General features: G+C 32.6%; 1 protein-coding gene and 1 long non-coding RNA gene across 8 annotated transcripts in view; both read right to left on the bottom strand.

Moving 5' to 3' along the window:
- GRIK2 (glutamate ionotropic receptor kainate type subunit 2) overlaps positions 1–18,002 on the bottom strand; it is a 728,978-nt gene that overhangs the window by 612,214 nt on the left and 98,762 nt on the right. The window lies entirely within an intron of this gene.
- On the bottom strand, positions 147–17,496 carry LOC116549542. The gene is made up of 3 exons (XR_004267930.1): positions 10,487–17,496; positions 6,599–6,603; positions 147–160 (listed from the first exon to the last, which is right to left on the bottom strand). It is a non-coding gene; the product is annotated as an uncharacterized LOC116549542 (long non-coding RNA).

Below are 18,002 nucleotides of genomic sequence, written 5' to 3' on the forward strand. Positions count from 1 at the left end.
ATGTCTCAGAAATCTTTTTATTTCAGTACATTCAGATTAATATTGTATGACTACACCAAGATTCATTTAACTGCTCCCTAATTATGGATATTTAAGTATGTCTAAAGTTAGCTATTATAAATAATGCTCAAACATTCATTGTGTGTGTGTGTGTGTGTATCTTTTTGTACCAATGCATTTCTGTAGCATATAGTCCCAGACACGATACTGCTGACTCAATGGGAATATGCCTTTTAACATGTATTAGGTGGCACCAAATTGCCTCATAGATATGTTTTAATAATGAATATTTTTACCAACAGTATAGGAGAGTATCTGTTTCCCTATATCAATTTCATTAATTTTGCAAAATTATAAGCATGTAATATTTCCTTACATTGGTCATTATCACAATATTACAGATGAGAAAACTAAAATTCAAAGATGATAAGGAACTGGCCAGCACAGTGGCTCAGGCTTGTAATCCCAGCACTTTGGAAGGTCAAAGTGGGAAGATCACTTGTGGTGAAACCAATATGGTGAAACCTTGTCTCTACTAAAAAATACAAACAAATTAGCTGGGCATGGTGGCGCACATCTGTAGTCCCAGCTACTCAGAATGCTGAGGTGGGAGGATCACTTGAACCCAGGAGATGGAAGTTGCAGTGAACAGGAATCACATCACTACACTCCAGCCTGGGTGATAAAGTGAGACCCAGGCTTGGGAAAAAACAAAACAAAAAAAAACAAAAAAAAAACAAAAACAAAAACAAAACATGCTAAGAAACCTTTCCATAGTCACAAAGCTAATAAGCATTAGAGCCAGGTTTCAAATCAGGTTACTCTAGTTCTTTCTACAGCTCTTGTTGCTTAAAAAAATAGTACAAGTGGGTAAGCCAGATGCAAAACCTGTAGGACATGTTGACTGGTATTGCCTCACTTGTCAAATTGAATGTGAAGCCCATCAGAATATGTCTATACACAATGAAGTGTGGCCACTGAGTGGATAAATGTGACATATGTTGCCATTTAAGTATCTGTGCAGCAAATTATGCAACCTGCAGTCATAAGCAGATAACTGGTATAAATAATTTAACAAAAATGCTTACTATAATGATTTAAAAGTTCATATAATATGCATAATATTAATTAATCTTTTAATTTTTAATTAATGACAGAGTCTAGAAAAACTGGTTTCAGTCCTCAAACTCCCTTGGTAGTTTTGAAAATTGCCTAAAATCAGATGTTGAGAAAAGTTCTCCCTATTTAGTGGAATTTTTAAAATCTGCTCCCAAATTAGAGTAGAATCACACATTAATGCGAAATACAGATTGAAGTAGCTGAGAGGTTTCCTCAGATACTTATTTTGTTCACGATGGTTCTTATGAGCTCTATCCTTTCTCTATCTGTACTGATATGATAGTCAAGTAATTTGGTTCTTAAGCTGAGAAAAAAATCTGTCATTAATATTCAAAAGTAATTCAGCATTATAATTATCTCAAAATATGTGGTAATCCCCATTTTTGAGAAAAGAACAATTTGAAGAAAGTTATCAGAATTTTTAAAGTACTGTTAATAATAAATAGTAATAAGACTAATATATAATAATAAATAACATTTATCAAGCCAGGCAGTGAACTAAACACTTGGAATATCTTCTATTCCTTCATACTAAAACCCTGCAAGTACATATTGGTAAAATGAATTTACAGATATATTCAACCTGATCAAGGCATACAGCTAAGTTGGAATCTACACCCTGGTTGTGAAATATTAAAACATGAAGTCAATAAACATAAATACAAGTCTTTGAAGCATAATAATTTCTCAACAATAATTTTAGTCTTTTACATAGTTGCTTTTTTAGTATGTACTTTCTTTCCATCAATTATGGAGGACAAGCATACTACCAAGGAAAAACAAGTTCACACTTTTTCTTCTAATATGTAGTTGACCTATTTAAGTTTACTAATAATTAGACATAAAACTTCATTGAGTATATTAAAACTCATCACAATCATGTTGAAAATCATTCACCAAAAGTAGTTTTCCACAAAGTCACCTTAACTTAAAAGTTAGTTAACTTTCTGCTCCATTAAATTTAGTTCTGTAGATGAGCAGCATAGTTATATAGAAAACCTACAGATTGCTTTAAATCTCAGCAATACAAATAAGAATTTTAAAATATCTCCTATTTACATAAATCCCACATATCTGTGAGTCATAAATTCTAATTTTCATTATGATTACAGACTTATACTTTTCTAAGAACCTTGAATCCCTAAACTCATTTGGTTTTTAAAAATTTAACACACAACAATTGGTTTTCTTCAGGTAAAAACACAACCTTTCTATGTATACATAATCAATACTGACATTTTGATAGAAGATAGAACTTACTTTACGGCCTTTAATCCAATATCTACCATTACTTTGATTAACTCCTGGGCCAAAGCATTTAATTTTAAAATGTTTCAAGTTCTTATATCCATAAGTGAGGAGAAAATTACAGAGAATCCAAGAACCAAAAAGTACACATTATATAAATGTTATATTACCCATAATATAAATGATACCTATAATATCATAAAAAAACAAGGATAGTCAATCTGGCCCTTTCTTCTGCTTAAAATATCAATTCACTTTTGCCCTGTCATCCATTAACTGATTAAGAAAGTAAACAAATATTCACTGGGAACCAACTGAGCACCAGGCACTATGTGGGTTTTGAGGCACAATCCCCACCTTAATGGATCTTACAACGGAATATATGTCTATACGAAGCTTATAAGCCTAACATAGTATATAAGTTATACTATATAAGTCACAATATGTACTATGACTTAAATCTAACACAAATAAAGTACTCCAATTTGGAAACAACATATTTAATGGCAGAAATAAGAAAAAATGTTCAGTATTAAAAATTAGCAATGGTTTCTGCAAAATTAACTAATTTTCTCCAAAAGGAAACAAATAGAATAAAATAAAAAGATAAAGACATAAGAATCATAAAATCAAGGCACATTAAAAGTACTTAAATATCATTGCCACTTTTATAAACCAATATATTCCTAAGCTTTATTTGCTGCAGAACTAATTCAGTGTTCTAAAACAAATAAAGCCTTATGGTATGACAACTACAAAATATACTAACATAGCAATAAAAATCATAAAGTTCCCTAGAGAAAAGAGTTTTTTTCTTTCAATAATGTTTTAGATTCACCAAGACATTTGTATTTTGTAAGTGAAAAGAAATAGAACTGCTATTTTTAATATTATCAACTTTTCCTAAATAAAACCTCATCATCACATAACAAAGTCTTCTGTAAATACATCATATCTTACACTATTTATAACAGTATTAATAAAAAATAAGGTTGTAAAATAGTGAATGCTTAACATTAATTTGGAACATTCAATAAGAATATTTAGGACTTTTAGCCACGCATTTCTATTTCTTAAAGTAAAATTTCATAACACTTTAAAAAGGCATAACTTAAAGTTAACTTTAAATTAGCTATGAATGTGAGCATATGATACTTTCTAAATAAGAAATACATCTCTAGTACTAAGTATGACATTTTAATATCTTAGGTATATAAACAAAAAGAATAAGCAATAAGATATATAGTAGGTTCAGCATTTCTTTTAGCTTTCTGCTCACATCTTGTGAAAAAAAAAAGTTATCGCCTTATTTAAAATGTGATAATCAAAACTGCAAAGTGTTGTATTTCAACAAAACTCAGTAAGAGTGAATAGATCAACCTCAAGACCTATACTTGTATATGTTTCTGACTCATTCATTTGGTCATTCATTTTTGCATTAAATCAACAAAATATTTATGGAGCACATGCTATGTGCGCCCAGTATTATGGCTGGTATTAAGAACAGAAAGTTAGAAAGCTAGACATTATCTCTGACGTTATGGAGTTCATCATCCAATGCCAAGGTTCAAACTGAATAAGCAGATGGAAGGTTGAGTACAGAATTCGATGCTGTGGTAAAATCTATGAAGGACGCAAAATGAAAGGTGGGAAGAGAAAAAGTAGGTGGGGTAACGTCGTTAAATTGGCTTGCTTAAGGAAGCAGATTACTGGAGAATGAAAAAGAGAGTATCTTGGGGTGTGGAAAGGAATTTCGTATGTTTGGGAAGACCAGAGTGACTGGAGCACAGTGAGTGAGCAGAACAGTAGAGGAGATGAGGGTGAATTCGATCTATTTAGCTCTTAAAAGTTGTATATCCTTCCCAGTACTCTGGGAGGCTGAGGCGGGTAGATCACGAGGTCAAGAGATCGAGACCATCCAGGTCAACATGGTGAAACCCTGTCTCTACTAAAAATACAAAAAAAAAAAAATTAGCTGGACATGGTGGCGTGTGCCTGTAATCCCAGCTACTCAGGAGGCTGAGGCAGGAGAATTGCCTGAACCCAGGAGGCGGAGGTTGCGGTGAGCTGAGATCGCGCCATTGCACTCCAGCCTGGGTAACAAGAGGGAAACTCCGTCTCAAAAAAAAAAAAAACAAAAAAAAAAGTTGCATATATTTTACTTTAATTATTTTTCACACTACTTAGCCCCTTTTACCAAATATAAAACCAGAGGTCAGCAAGCAGCAACATTAGTTTTCAAACCATGATAAATCTATTTCAAAGGCTCACTTGTTCAGTCTAAATCCTTAGGTTATCAGCAAAATTGAGTGAGTTATATTTGGGCTGGAAACATAAGTGACTTTCAAGCTCAGGATAACTACAGATCTTTTAAAAATTTGAAAACTCACTCTAATGTTAGTACATGATCACTTAAACATTACAAAATCCAAAAACATGTTTGTCCATTGAATTTGAAAACTGTAAGTTACATTTCATGGGTTCTTAGTTACTCTCCAAGTTTATTACTTTAAAAGGTACAGATTTTTTTTTTTTCTCTTGGGCACTGAAAAGGAAGCATTTTTCTAAATGCCAAGTTAATCCTTGTTGGCAAAATATATACCATCCATAGTGTTTGTGCAAACTGTAATTACAAACTGACACCCACTGACAATACAGAATAGTTTCTACTACAGCAAGTAGTTACAAACATTGAAGACCATTGTCTGATCCCATAAGGCATGTCATTAACTTTCATTATTACTAATGACAGTTATAGGCATACTTCCAAATTAAATCACAGGCATTGTGTCATATCACTGCTCCTAAAAATGCTATATTTACAGGTTGGACATTTTGGGTCATGTAGACACACTGTTATTTTACTTTTTTTTCCTTAGGAAAAGACAAGGGCCAAATGTAGTAGCTCATGCCTACAACCCCAGCATTTTGGGAGGCCAAGGCGAGCAGATCACTTGAGGTCAGGAGTTCGAGATAGGTCTGGGCAACATGGTGAAAACTTGTCTCTACTAAAAATACAAGAAATTAGCCAGGTGTGGTGGCATGCACCTGTAGTCCCAGCTACTCAAGAGATAAGGCATGAGAATCACTTGAACCTGGGAGGCAGAGGTTGCAGTGAGCCGAGATCACGCCACTGCACTCCAGCCTGGGTGACAGAGACTCCATCTCAAAAAAACAAAAAAAAAGTTCAGATATGTAAAATACCAGCACAGTTCCTTTCTCCTCTTATGTTCTTTTTTAGTCAGTATATGATTTAGGAAATAAAATCAGTTTAATATTTACTTAGAAAAATCTTATGTAAAAAAAAGTATATTTGTATAACAGAACCTAACATTGGTAAGTAAAATGCACATCTCCAATACACCCTGTTTGAGGTATGAACTGATAACAACCTTTATGACAATTTAACATGAATTCAGAAGACTTAAAAACATTTATAACATTTATTCAGCAGCTCCACATTAAGATATTTGTCATAAGAAGATTATCAGAAATTGACATGACCAAGAATTAATAACCATCTTGGGGAAGTCAATGAACTTTGTATAATATATAGAAACCAATCCAATTTTATCTGCATATTAAAGACTGAATAATAGAATTGATACCTGGGAATTTAGATAAATAGCCATGTAGCTAGGTAAGTGGGTAGATGATAGATACACACATAATATAGAATATATGAAAATATATTTATCAGTTTATATATTATATATAAACTAATACATATGCTAGTTTATATATTATAGAGAACAAAATATATGTATTAATTTATATATTATAGAGAACATAATTGATATAATAGAAAAAGTCTGAACAGCATATATCAAAATATTGACAATTTCTTTTTTTTTTCCCCCATTTATTTATTTTATTGCATTTTAGGTTTTGGGGTACATGTGAAGAACATGCAAAATTGTTGCATAGGTACACACGTGGCAGTGTGATTTGCTGCCTTCCTCCTCCCCATCAATTTCTAATGAAGAAACTACAGATGATTTTCCTTGTTACATATATTTAAAAAAATAGGTATTACTTTGTATTTCTATCTATCTATCTATCTGTGTGTCTGTCTGTCTATCATTTATTTATTTTCAATAGAGTCTTACTCTGTCTCCCAGATCGGAGTCGATTGACTCAATCTCAGCTCACTGCAACCTTCACCACCCAGTCTCAAGAGGATCCTACCATCTCAGGCTCCTGAGTATCTGGGAACACATATGCATGTTACCATGCCTAGCTAATTTTGCTGTATTTTTGGTGGCAACAGGGTTCCACCATGTTGCCCAGGCTGGTCTTGAACTCCCAAATTCAGGTGATCTGCTCACCTCGGCATCCAAAAGTGCTGGGGTTACAGGCATGAGCCACCACACCTGACACAGGTATTACATAATATAAAATATTGTGTGTTTTAAAATTTATTAACATGTATAATATTTATCATGAGCTAAAATGGTATCCAAATTATCTATAATGAATACTTATTAATCCTTATTAATTTTATGAACAATATAATCAGTAAAAATAATCGTTAAAGTTTTTAAACTTCAAGTGTTCCAATATACTTTTTAAAAATACGTTTTTAAAGTAATGTAATATAATACAGTAAAGAAATAACTGAGTAGTTTAGCTAAAATTACAAATCTTAAATTTATTTGAAACTGTCACCTACAGTCACTCTAGACTGATTCAGCATGGGTCTTCAAGTATAATTTTTCAAAGTCGGCATTTAACAGTTCAATCAGCAGTAGACTTCAAACAAAGTTCATATTTATTGAAGACTTAAGGCGACAGTGACAGAAATTTATGCACTATGACTAAAATGAACTATGAAAGTTTTTTATAAATTCAAGATTTATGACTAAATGAGTATTATTTTCTTTAAAATTGTTGCTTTAGAATGTAATATACTAAAGCCAAGTGTGGTGGCTCATACCTGTAATCCCAGCACTTTGGGAGGCCATGGCTGATGGATCACGAGGCCAAGAGTTCAAGACCATCCTGGCCAACACGGTAAAACCCCGTCTCTACTGAAAAATACAAAATTTATCTGGGCATTGTGGCATGAGCCTGTAGTCCAAGCTACTCAGGAGTCTGAGGCAGGAGAATCACTTGAACCCGAGAGGTGTAGGTTGCAGTAAGCCAAGCTCACACCACTGTACTCCAGCCTAACAGAGGAAGACTCTGTCTCAAAACAAAACAAAACAAAAAAAAGTAATATACTAATATAACTGTTTCTGTTGTGCATTTATTTATAATTTGCTTCTATAAAAGCATACTTGTTTTATAAAAACATGTTTTAAACACGTTTTATATATAAAACATTTATGTTTTATATATAAAATATTTATATATATTTTAACTATGTTTTTAATGTAAACATTATACACACACACACACATATATATACATATATATATCTTTTTTTATAAAGGCAAAAATTGCAAACTGCTGAAGGTACCGGATTGGACTTCTGTTTGTCCCTGTAGACTCACTCTGTCCACTTTTTCTCTATTTCTGACTTTGTTTGAAGGCTCTTTTTCCCTTTTAAAATTACATTTATTAAAAGCTTATTTAGTGATGATTCATTGATTAGTAAACATTTCCCAAACTTTGTTGCTGGAGAATGTTTCTATTTTCCCAGTTTTTTGAAAATAATATTGGTTATTATTTGGTTCTATGTTGACAGTCATTGTCTCTAAGAAATCTGAAGGTATCATTTTACTAACTTCTGGCTTCCATTGTTTCTATCCAGAAATTAGCTGTCAGTCAAGCTTTGTTTCTTTGAAGGCATTCTGGTTTTTTCTGTCTGGTTGCTCCTATTTTTTTTTTTTTTTTTTTTTTTGTCTCTTCTTGGTATTGTGCAGTTTCATGGTAATGTGTTTAGGGAATTTCTTTTTTAATTTGTTAGGTTTACTGAATTTCAGAATTCATGTCTTTTGATTCCTTAGATCTTTTAGTTTATTAATTCTGTTGGCTGTGTCAAACCTGCTTTTGAAGCCATCTATTATACTCTTAACCTCAAAACTTATATATATTTTATTTCAAAAAGTTCTACTTAATTCTTTTTCAAACTTGCCTGTTTATTTCTGACAGTCTTTTTTTCTTATTCCTTTGCTAAACCACCAGTAACCTCTTCTATTCTTATGAATATCATAAAGATATTTGTTTTTCTGAATATACTTGTAATAGTCTGCAAAGGTCTGATTCTAAAATTTGTTTTCTGTGCTTTCTCTGGTGACACTTGTTATACCATATATTTTGTGATTTTGTTTGTTTTTATTGTGAACTCATAGTATAGTATTCTATGGCTTCCTAGAGAAATGTCTAATTCCAGGTCTGGGAAAGGAAAAGTACAAGTTTATCCTAGGACACCTTGTGCCAGAAAGAAAATCCTCCAGATCAAACGAAGCCATATCAAAAAGATACAGGAGATAACTTAGGATAATGTGGCTTTCAAAGAATAATGTTGATGTATTATAACTCATAGAATAACTTTTTTAAAATGAGTCCATAGTCATTCTTGAGAGAGAGAAATGGGTGAGACGAAAGAGGTTCATTCATTTGCCCTTACTAGAGATGACTGGTATGCCAACAACCTTCTCTGAAGTTGGTAATTAGAGGGAAAACAATAAGCATTTACATTTCAGGAGAACTGTGGTTTATTCCCAATCAATCATTACAGAATAATATCAGCTAATAAATGTTAACTATCAGCTAATGAATATAAATTCTCAATAAAATAACTGATTCAGCTAGTGTCATTATAAGATGTTTAAACTAATAAGCAAAAGGTTATCTAGAAATAAGACATTCAACTGGGGGCAAAGTATCACCCTAATAAAAATTTGCTAATGGCAAAGGCAAAGGTAAGTAAATTTACTTACAAGGAAATCTAGTAATTACCACTTTAACTAAGTGATCAACCTTAGCCTCACTAAGAATGCTACATCCTAACTTCTCATACCTCCCAATGAGATGGGATATGAAGTATACAATAGAAACAATTCTTGCACAAAAAGTTTAAGCTATACCTAAAGCATATATACATGTTTTATAGATATATATGTATGTAAGCTATACTTAATACATATATACGTAAGTATTGGTATACACACATATATACATTCATACGTATATACATTCATACATACACACATATATGCAAACAGTGATAGAACCCCAGGTAGTGAAAACAATGACTATAATACATGATTTAGCATCACCCATGGAAATCTGAATGTAGACTAGGCATGAGATAATACCTAAGGATTATTAATTATGATAGCTGTGATAAAGATAATAGTGTAGTATGTAAGAAAGTACTTTTTGGAGATGAATGCTGACATACTTTTGGGTAAAGCATCAGTCAACAACTTACATTCAAATGCTTCAATAATGACGTAGAAAATGGAAAGATAGAGACAGAGACAGGAAGCAAACTTGGCAAAGTGCTGACAATTTATTGAATCTAAGTGCTAAGTATGTAGGTATTTACTGTACTATTCCTTTGATATTTATATGTTTGAATTGTCCATATTTATAACATCTTGGAAACATTTAAAAAGTTAATGTATATTTTTCCAGAACAAGTTTGTGTTTGCTTCTGCCACATTTCTAGAGATCAGTCCAAGAGGATCTAACTATATTTTTGACTTGGAGTTTTTCAGGCCATCCACATTGATAGTATAAATCTCAATTCCAAATGAAAGTGATGTTTGTTGTTGTTGTTGTTGTTGTTGTTGTTGTTTGTCTTGTCATTTTTCTCCTAATCCAGAAACAAGGTCTAGAATGACAAATGAGCACATTTCTTCTTTGGACAGACAGCTGTTTTATTTCATCTTCTCTTTCTCATTCATTCATTTTAGCCTCTTGAGGTTACAGCTTTATGGATGATATATTCCATCCAACTTTTGCCTTGCTAAGGCCCAAGTTCTGTTCCTAACTTTCAGATGTGTGTCTCATGGATGTCCTCAGGTCATCAAGGAGTGGTAGACACCTGTCTGAATGCCAACTTTCTCACTGCTTCTGATACCTGAAGATTTTTCTTGCTTTCTCACAAGATCAATTATGTTTTGGAAAGGAGTGTGGGGCTGTGTGTGCCTGCGTGCACACACACACACATGCATGTCTGTTATTCCCTCCATCATATTCAAAAAGAATTTCATGTAAACGACCTAGTACAATACCTGCATTAAAATGAGAATTTTGTTGTTGTTGTTGCTGTCATCATCATCACTTTCCTAAGGCTACTGTGCTATAGTTGTGCTTTTGGTCTCTTTGTTATAAGAGTCAAACCCAGGAGCAGGCCAAATACCAATAGGGAGAAGTACTTCTAGTAACCTAATTAAAAAAAAACATTAAAATCTGTATGACCATGGTATCTTTTATCAACATTTATCTTACAATAATGCCTCTCTTCAGGAAAATTGTTTCCTATTAACACCCCCCCATGTACTTCTTCATTTATCTATTGTACACACATTTCTGAGTGGAGTTAAAGTCCCTTTTTTTTTTTTTAGTATGATTTTCTTAACCACTCTACCTCCTTTGAACCCCTATGACAATTGTAGTCTGGACTATACTCCTTCATGAATTCAGCCTCATAAAGAGGTTAAGAGCACAGACTGTAGGCAAACTGCCGAGGGTTTGACTCTTTCACTAATATCTGTGGGCTTCATGTCTTTGGAGAAGTTTCTTAAATTTTCTGTATCTTTGTTTTTTCATATGCAAACTGGAGGTATTAGTAATCCCACTTATAGGACCCTGTTGATGACTGAATGAGATGGCTCAAGGAAGATGTTTAATATAGGGCAGTATGTTGCATAATATGTAGTAAATTCTAAATACTTAATTATTCAGTGCTTATGTTTATTATATATCTCTGTATGTTTTAATCTTCTGTAAAGACTAAAAATGACTTATAAAGACCATGTTGCATCCTTCTCCGTGTCTTTTTATGAGACTAGCATATTGCTGAACATACTCTTAATTAGATTCTTATTAATATTCAAATAACAGTTATAGTCATTTAAAAATATCATTAGCACTTTAACGTTTTTCTTTCTCTGATAACTATACTAAGATGCTGGACCTGGATGCTTCTCTCTCAGAAGCAAGAAATGTCATATTTTCAAAATTGATAATCTATAGCATCTTTATTTTGTATCGCGCTGCTAAGAAAATACTTGCCTAACCTTAGAAAATATGCTAATGGTGGGATTTCATAATCCACAATGGTTGTCATAGAAGTATTGCTGAAGTCTTTAAAATCATACCACATACTTAGATAATGAGACATTTACAGAAGAATACTCCTTGCCAGGAGAATCCTAGATAGTCATTTCAACATCCCCTAAGAAAATTTCTTTGACTCTTCAACAACTGGATTACAAAACACAGTAAATCAGTAAGTTCACCAAGAAAATTCTAACACTATGTTATCATAGTTGGCAAAATGGTACTTTCATGGATCCAGCTTCTACACAAGTGCTTCAAAACACTACCATATTCTCAAGAAAAAAATGAATGAATCAGTGTGAGGGAAACAAAAGTGCCTATTTGGATGCTCTCTGTGTTTTAAATGAATGGATTTTCACAGTAGAACAATTAACTGATCTACATCACTTCTTCAAATCTTCTTAGAGAATTCTCATGCAAAATAAAGTTCCTTACTTCCACTTTTCAAGGTTCTGTAGCTATTGTCACTTCGAAGACAGTATCTGTCTCGGATGACTGTCATGAGAATTTTTACTCACAAAATAATGCTGATTGTGTATCATCTCCTTGTTCAAGGAGGAAACCCTCTTCCCTGAATATATATGACATTTTGGCACTTGACATTTGAAAAACAGCAAAATGGGGGTATTCTAGAAGTAGGTTTGTGTTAAAAAAATTAATTCTAGTGGTCATTTACTCAAAAGAGCAATCTTTTTATATTTTCCATTAAAACTATGGTTATTTTAGAGAAATTTATTCTAACCAGAATTGAATTTTTCTAAATGTTAATCATCTCTGAAAACACTATGCAGCTTCTCTTGCTTATTACTTGCCAGATCCTCCTTAGACCCTCAGCATTATAAAGAAAACACCAATAATTTCATTTGTATGCTTTTTGTACATTCATCCCCTGTAGTCTTTTTTCAACCTCACCTACTATCTTTTTACATCCATATCAGAAATGCAATAACATAAAAATTTTCAAAAATTAAATAGAAGCATTATAGAAAGTATATATTTGTGAATCTGAGAACCTAAATAAAATAATTTAGCCATAATTTGGGCTGACCAGTTTGTTTTAGATGAGGAAACACAAGCCCAGAGAGGAAAAGCGGCCTAAATCGCTATGGCAAAACCAAAATTGGAAATCAGGTTCCTGCAAAACTAATGAACCTATCCATCTATCAATCAATATATTAACTAGAACAAGCCCCAAAAGTGAAAATAATTCTCTTGATGATCTCTCAGATAAACCTCACACCAAATTCATCTTCACCTTTTGCATGAAAATCTTTAAGAAGTTTATAACAACACTGTTTTCTTCTTCTGATAAAGATATTTTCCTATACAATGAAAAAAAAATTGTTTTAAAAACCACAACTCATGACCTCTTTCACATTCTCTGCCTATGTAACCTATCAAAATATTGCATTGACTTTGCAAGTCATAAACTATGGAAGTTATACTTCTACTACCAGAGAAGATTTTTAACACTTTTTATAAGCATTATTTATATTCTGTAATAATGATTAAAGTCAGAATAATTTGGTTAAATACAAGGCAGGATGGTTATAAGGAGACTAGAAGTTACTATAAAATTACTATTCGAAGTACTAATGATGCTTAAATATTTTACGTTTTGATTATGTCTACTTAGAGCATCTTTATATTCATTTTTCAAATCCAATCTAAATAGAGGGAAAAACATGAAGACTCATACCTTTATAGTTGACATCTATCTGAACATAATTTTTAGCCAAAAATCAAAAGAAACAGTTTTCATTTTTTAGCTTTGGTGAACTTAGACTTATTATACATCCTTGGTAATTAGGAAGGTAAAAATACACATTTTTCCCTTAGTAGATAGTGTTTATTATGCTAATGAAATAAAATGATAACATTTATTCAGGGTTAATGTATGATTTTCTATCTGATTCTTTAAAATATTTATATTAAGTCTGCTTTCCCCCTACAAAAAGACAAGCTCCATGACTACCAACATTGTTGTCTTTTTAAATTTAATGCTGTATCCATAACACTAGAACACAGTAAGGTATAATTACTACACAGTATTGATAAATACTTGTTGAGTGAACAAATGAATGATACAAAAACCCAGGGGCTACTATGTTTAAGTCACATTATGTGTGTTACTATGTGTAAGTCATATTATATTTTGTATATTACTACATATGTAAGTCACATTGTATTTTTCCAGTAGTTTGTGTTAAACATGTTGGTGATTTTCATATCTTATAAGATGGATATCCAAGGTTCTTTACCAAATAAATGGAAAACAAGTTTTCTTATAAAAGTGAAAAATAATGACTCCTATTCATGCATATGATCTCATTAATTTTTACAGTAACACTGGGGTGGAGGTGAGACTAATATTACCTCCAGTTTTAAAATGTAGTACTGAGGCTCAGGAGGTGAAGAAATTTACACGCATTTGTAAGGCAGTCAGTCCTAGAATGATCACTATGAACTTTTAGACCAGTGTTTATTTCCATGAAACACTGGTTTCCTCATGGTTCATAAGAAAAATAGTCTGGGATATTTTAATTCCATACTAGCAAAAACATTATTAAACAATACATGCTACTACATGATTATTATAGTAATATGCTAAAGCCTAAACTTATTACTAAATATTTAGAACAAAATATCACCTTGTCAGAATGTAAGACTGACTCTACACAAAGGCATGGTAAGTAGTTATCTGTATGGTATGAATTGAGGGACAGTACCAGCCCTTATTCCCCTCAACCTCTCCCAGATCTATGAAACTGCCTGGAAAAGGGTAAAGGCATGAGTTAAAGACAAATATTGCCTGATCAATAGCACTGTCTATGGTTCCTGATTTCGAAGCCTAGTATGCTAGAACCAAATATTTGTACAGTGTATTTAAAGACTTAATCTTGTTCCACATAACTACATTCTTGTCAGGATTTGGTGTTATTTCATATACTTGGTTACTGAGAGAGAAAATACCTCACAGTTTGTTGCAGAGAATCTAAAACATGCAAGTACTACAAGTAGATTACCTAAGCCTAAACTATTCTTGATTACTGTGTATCTAATACAGACAACTCCACTGACTTATTGCTGTTGAAAAGTGGAAACAGATTTGATAAAATGGATTTTTGAAGCCTACCTTTAGGTTCAATAAACAAAAGTAAAACTAAAGATTTAGAAGATCATTAAGGGTTTTTTCCCGCCAATTTGATCTTCCTTCACCCAGCAAAGGATTGGTTAAGGTGGTTCCAATGATTAAAGTAAACACAAATATATCTTGTTAGGTGCTCCACTTTACAATAGTTCCTTGCTCGAATGCCTTAGTGACTTCTTCTCATATACAGCTCAGAAGGAAAATCCCTTAATTTGGCATACTTTCTATCATCTGCTTGCTTTTTTTTTTTTAACCTTATCTGCCACTTTTCAAAGTTTGGCTCCAGACATGCTGATCTGACAATAATCCCATGGAAATCTGGTCTCACAAATATGCAGTTGCCACTGATTCACAGACTTCTTTCCTCCACATCCTCTCAAACTGCAAATTTCTCTTGGTGACATCACTTCTCTCGCCACTTGAAGGCTTTTATTTTACCTAAGCTGTACTTGTTAAATATTCTAGGAAGAAGAGACGAAAAACACCAGGGCATGGTATTCATCAATTCTTCTCCGAAGGAAAATCTTGACATGAGATTAAGGCTCACTAATACTCACCAATTCTATCACTAAAAGGTTGATTGACTGAACTTCATATAATTACAAAACAGCATAACTAGAAAACCATAAGTTTCATATCATAATGCTTTACAGACATACCGCCAGCTGTCCCTTAAAAAAGTAAAGTTGTTTTACTAAATAAAAAATAGCACAATGGTGCCTGCTAATTACATTTTCTGCCAACCAGAAAAATTGCACCATAAATTGAAAATATAAAGCTCTTTTGGATCATGTATCATAGTTCAAAAGAACTATCACTTTTCTTTGCCTATTATGCAGAAATGCTGCTATAATTGTATTTTTCTAAAGCAAATATTCATATTAAAGACTTTCATTTTATATTCATGTTTTATCATCCAAGTATATTTCAGTATAATTGCTCTATCCCTATAAAACCTCCCTGTGTGTTGTAATCAACTCTACTAATATTTATGGTGCAAATCCTTTTCTAAATTCTGTATGAGTTGCTTTCCAGAATTAACTACTAAAACAAATGACTAACATACAAGGTTATCAACATATTTTATATAAACGTCACAGAGCAAGTTCCCCCAAATTGTCATAAGTATTGTACTTACTGTAGTAGTTCTTAAAAGTGAAACAAAGTTCCTATAAAGAAAAATAGTTATGTTTGGAAGGTTAAAGAAAAATTACTAGTTATTAAAGTTAATTTAAAAAATAATTATAATGCAATGCAAAATAATGCTGGACTAGACTGGAATCACAGGTCTTGCACCATAGCCCCAACTCAGCCACTAGCCAGCTACTTCATCTGAGGAAAATAATTTAACCTCTATGGGACTTAAATATTCCCATCTATAAAGTAAAGAAACTGAGTTATCTCTTTGCTGAATTCCCTGCACAACCTATTATTCTAGATCTACAGCTAGTTTATATCATGTGGAGTAAGATATAGGATTTCGTATACTAATACTTAGGACTATTCCTTTCAGTGAAGCAAATGATCTGTGTTTAGTCAAGGTTGTTGTCATTGTACTATGTAAAGTCAAGGGTATTTGATGCTATTTAGTTTTCCTGATAGGATAAATCTGTTTCAGTTGAATTATATGCTTCTGCAGCCTTATTCCTTCAAGAAAGCAGCAGTCTACTGTCTGTCAGATATGCCAATAAAAGGGATAAATGTTTCCAGTGATTAAGTTTTTTGTCAATAATAGAAGCATTTTGAACTTATATATTCTTCACCTACAATTTCATACTTCTCTAAAATATATAATCTACATATGCATTGAAATAAAACAGGAATCACTGAAAAAAATCTAGTAGGCTTTCTAGGTTAACAAAGTATACTTTACCTCAAATTTTTCTAATGCCTGAGGAAAATTCCAATAACTCACAATAATGATAATGCATGAAGCTTTCACTGCCTTTTGAGACAGTTGTTTAAATATCATCTTAACATTACCTACCTAGACATTTTCTCATATCAGACATAAATACCAACTTAGCATATCCCATATATATACATATGTATAATTACATATACACATTTCAAATGTTATACAAAAACAGCATTAGTATCAATTAGCAATATTTAAAAATTAAATATATTTATAATCATTTTTATAAACTCTTGATGGCATTCCCAAGGAAATCTTTTCAGAAAACACAATGGAGGATAATATGCTAAAGTAATATTCAGGCTTTAGTAGGTCTTAGGGGAAATATTCAATGTTCTCTTCAGCTTTCATTGAAAAGCTAAACAAACCACAAACAGCAGGGTAGTTTTCCCTTTGGAAGTAGATGGTTATAGATGTATTAAGGAGTATAACATATGCTATTAAATATGGATGGTGAATTATTCATACGTGCTATCAAAACAGCCAAGCAACTGGGACTATTATCTACTCTACTAAAATTCTCATTTTGTTCTTCGTTGTCTTTTGCAATCAGTAGACTCACAAAACAGTTGTAAATGAACATAATGTTGACTACAAAGTTATAAAAAGAAAAAAATAATAAATTCAGGTTATAAACCAGTGCTGACATATTTACCTATGCTTAGAAAAGTCTATGTGACACTATAACTTGCTGCCCAATATCTTTCATTATAATTTTATGTTGGCAAAATATTCGTATTAATTTTCTATTTTATATAACTCTTTTGTTGAGGAGAAAGGGAAAGTGAATCAATAAAAACTAACACAGGGTCCGGGCATGGTGGCTCACGCCTGTAATCCCAGCACTTTGGGAGGCCGAGGCGGGCAGATCACCTCAGGTCAGGAGTTCGAGACCAGCCGGGCCAACATGGAGAAACTCTGTCTCTACTAAAAACACAAAAAATTAGCCAAGCATCATGACAGGCACCTGTAATCCCAGCTACTCAGGAGGTTGAGGTAGGGAGAATTACTTGAACTCGGGAGGCAGAGGTTGCAGTAAGCCCAGATTGAGCCACTGCACTCCAGCCTGGGTGACAGAGTAAGACTATCTCAAAAAGTAAATATAAATAAATAAAATAATAATAATAATAAAACTAACATAGGCCAATAGAAGAAATAGTTACGAAAGTTTTCCAGTTAGATAAGTTTGTTAAAGGGGATTATAATTAACAATAAACATTCTGTTCAAAGACATATAAATAAGCAAGGATATGGTTGAGAAAACATCTAGGCTGGCAACTCAAGAGCTTCAGAAGCAGCATTTCTGAACCCACTACTAATCATACT

The sequence above is a fragment of the Sapajus apella genome, unplaced genomic scaffold (genome assembly GCF_009761245.1).
Source record: "Sapajus apella isolate SASKATOON/1434 unplaced genomic scaffold, GSC_monkey_1.0 scaffold6, whole genome shotgun sequence".
Taxonomy (NCBI): Eukaryota; Metazoa; Chordata; class Mammalia; order Primates; family Cebidae; genus Sapajus; species Sapajus apella.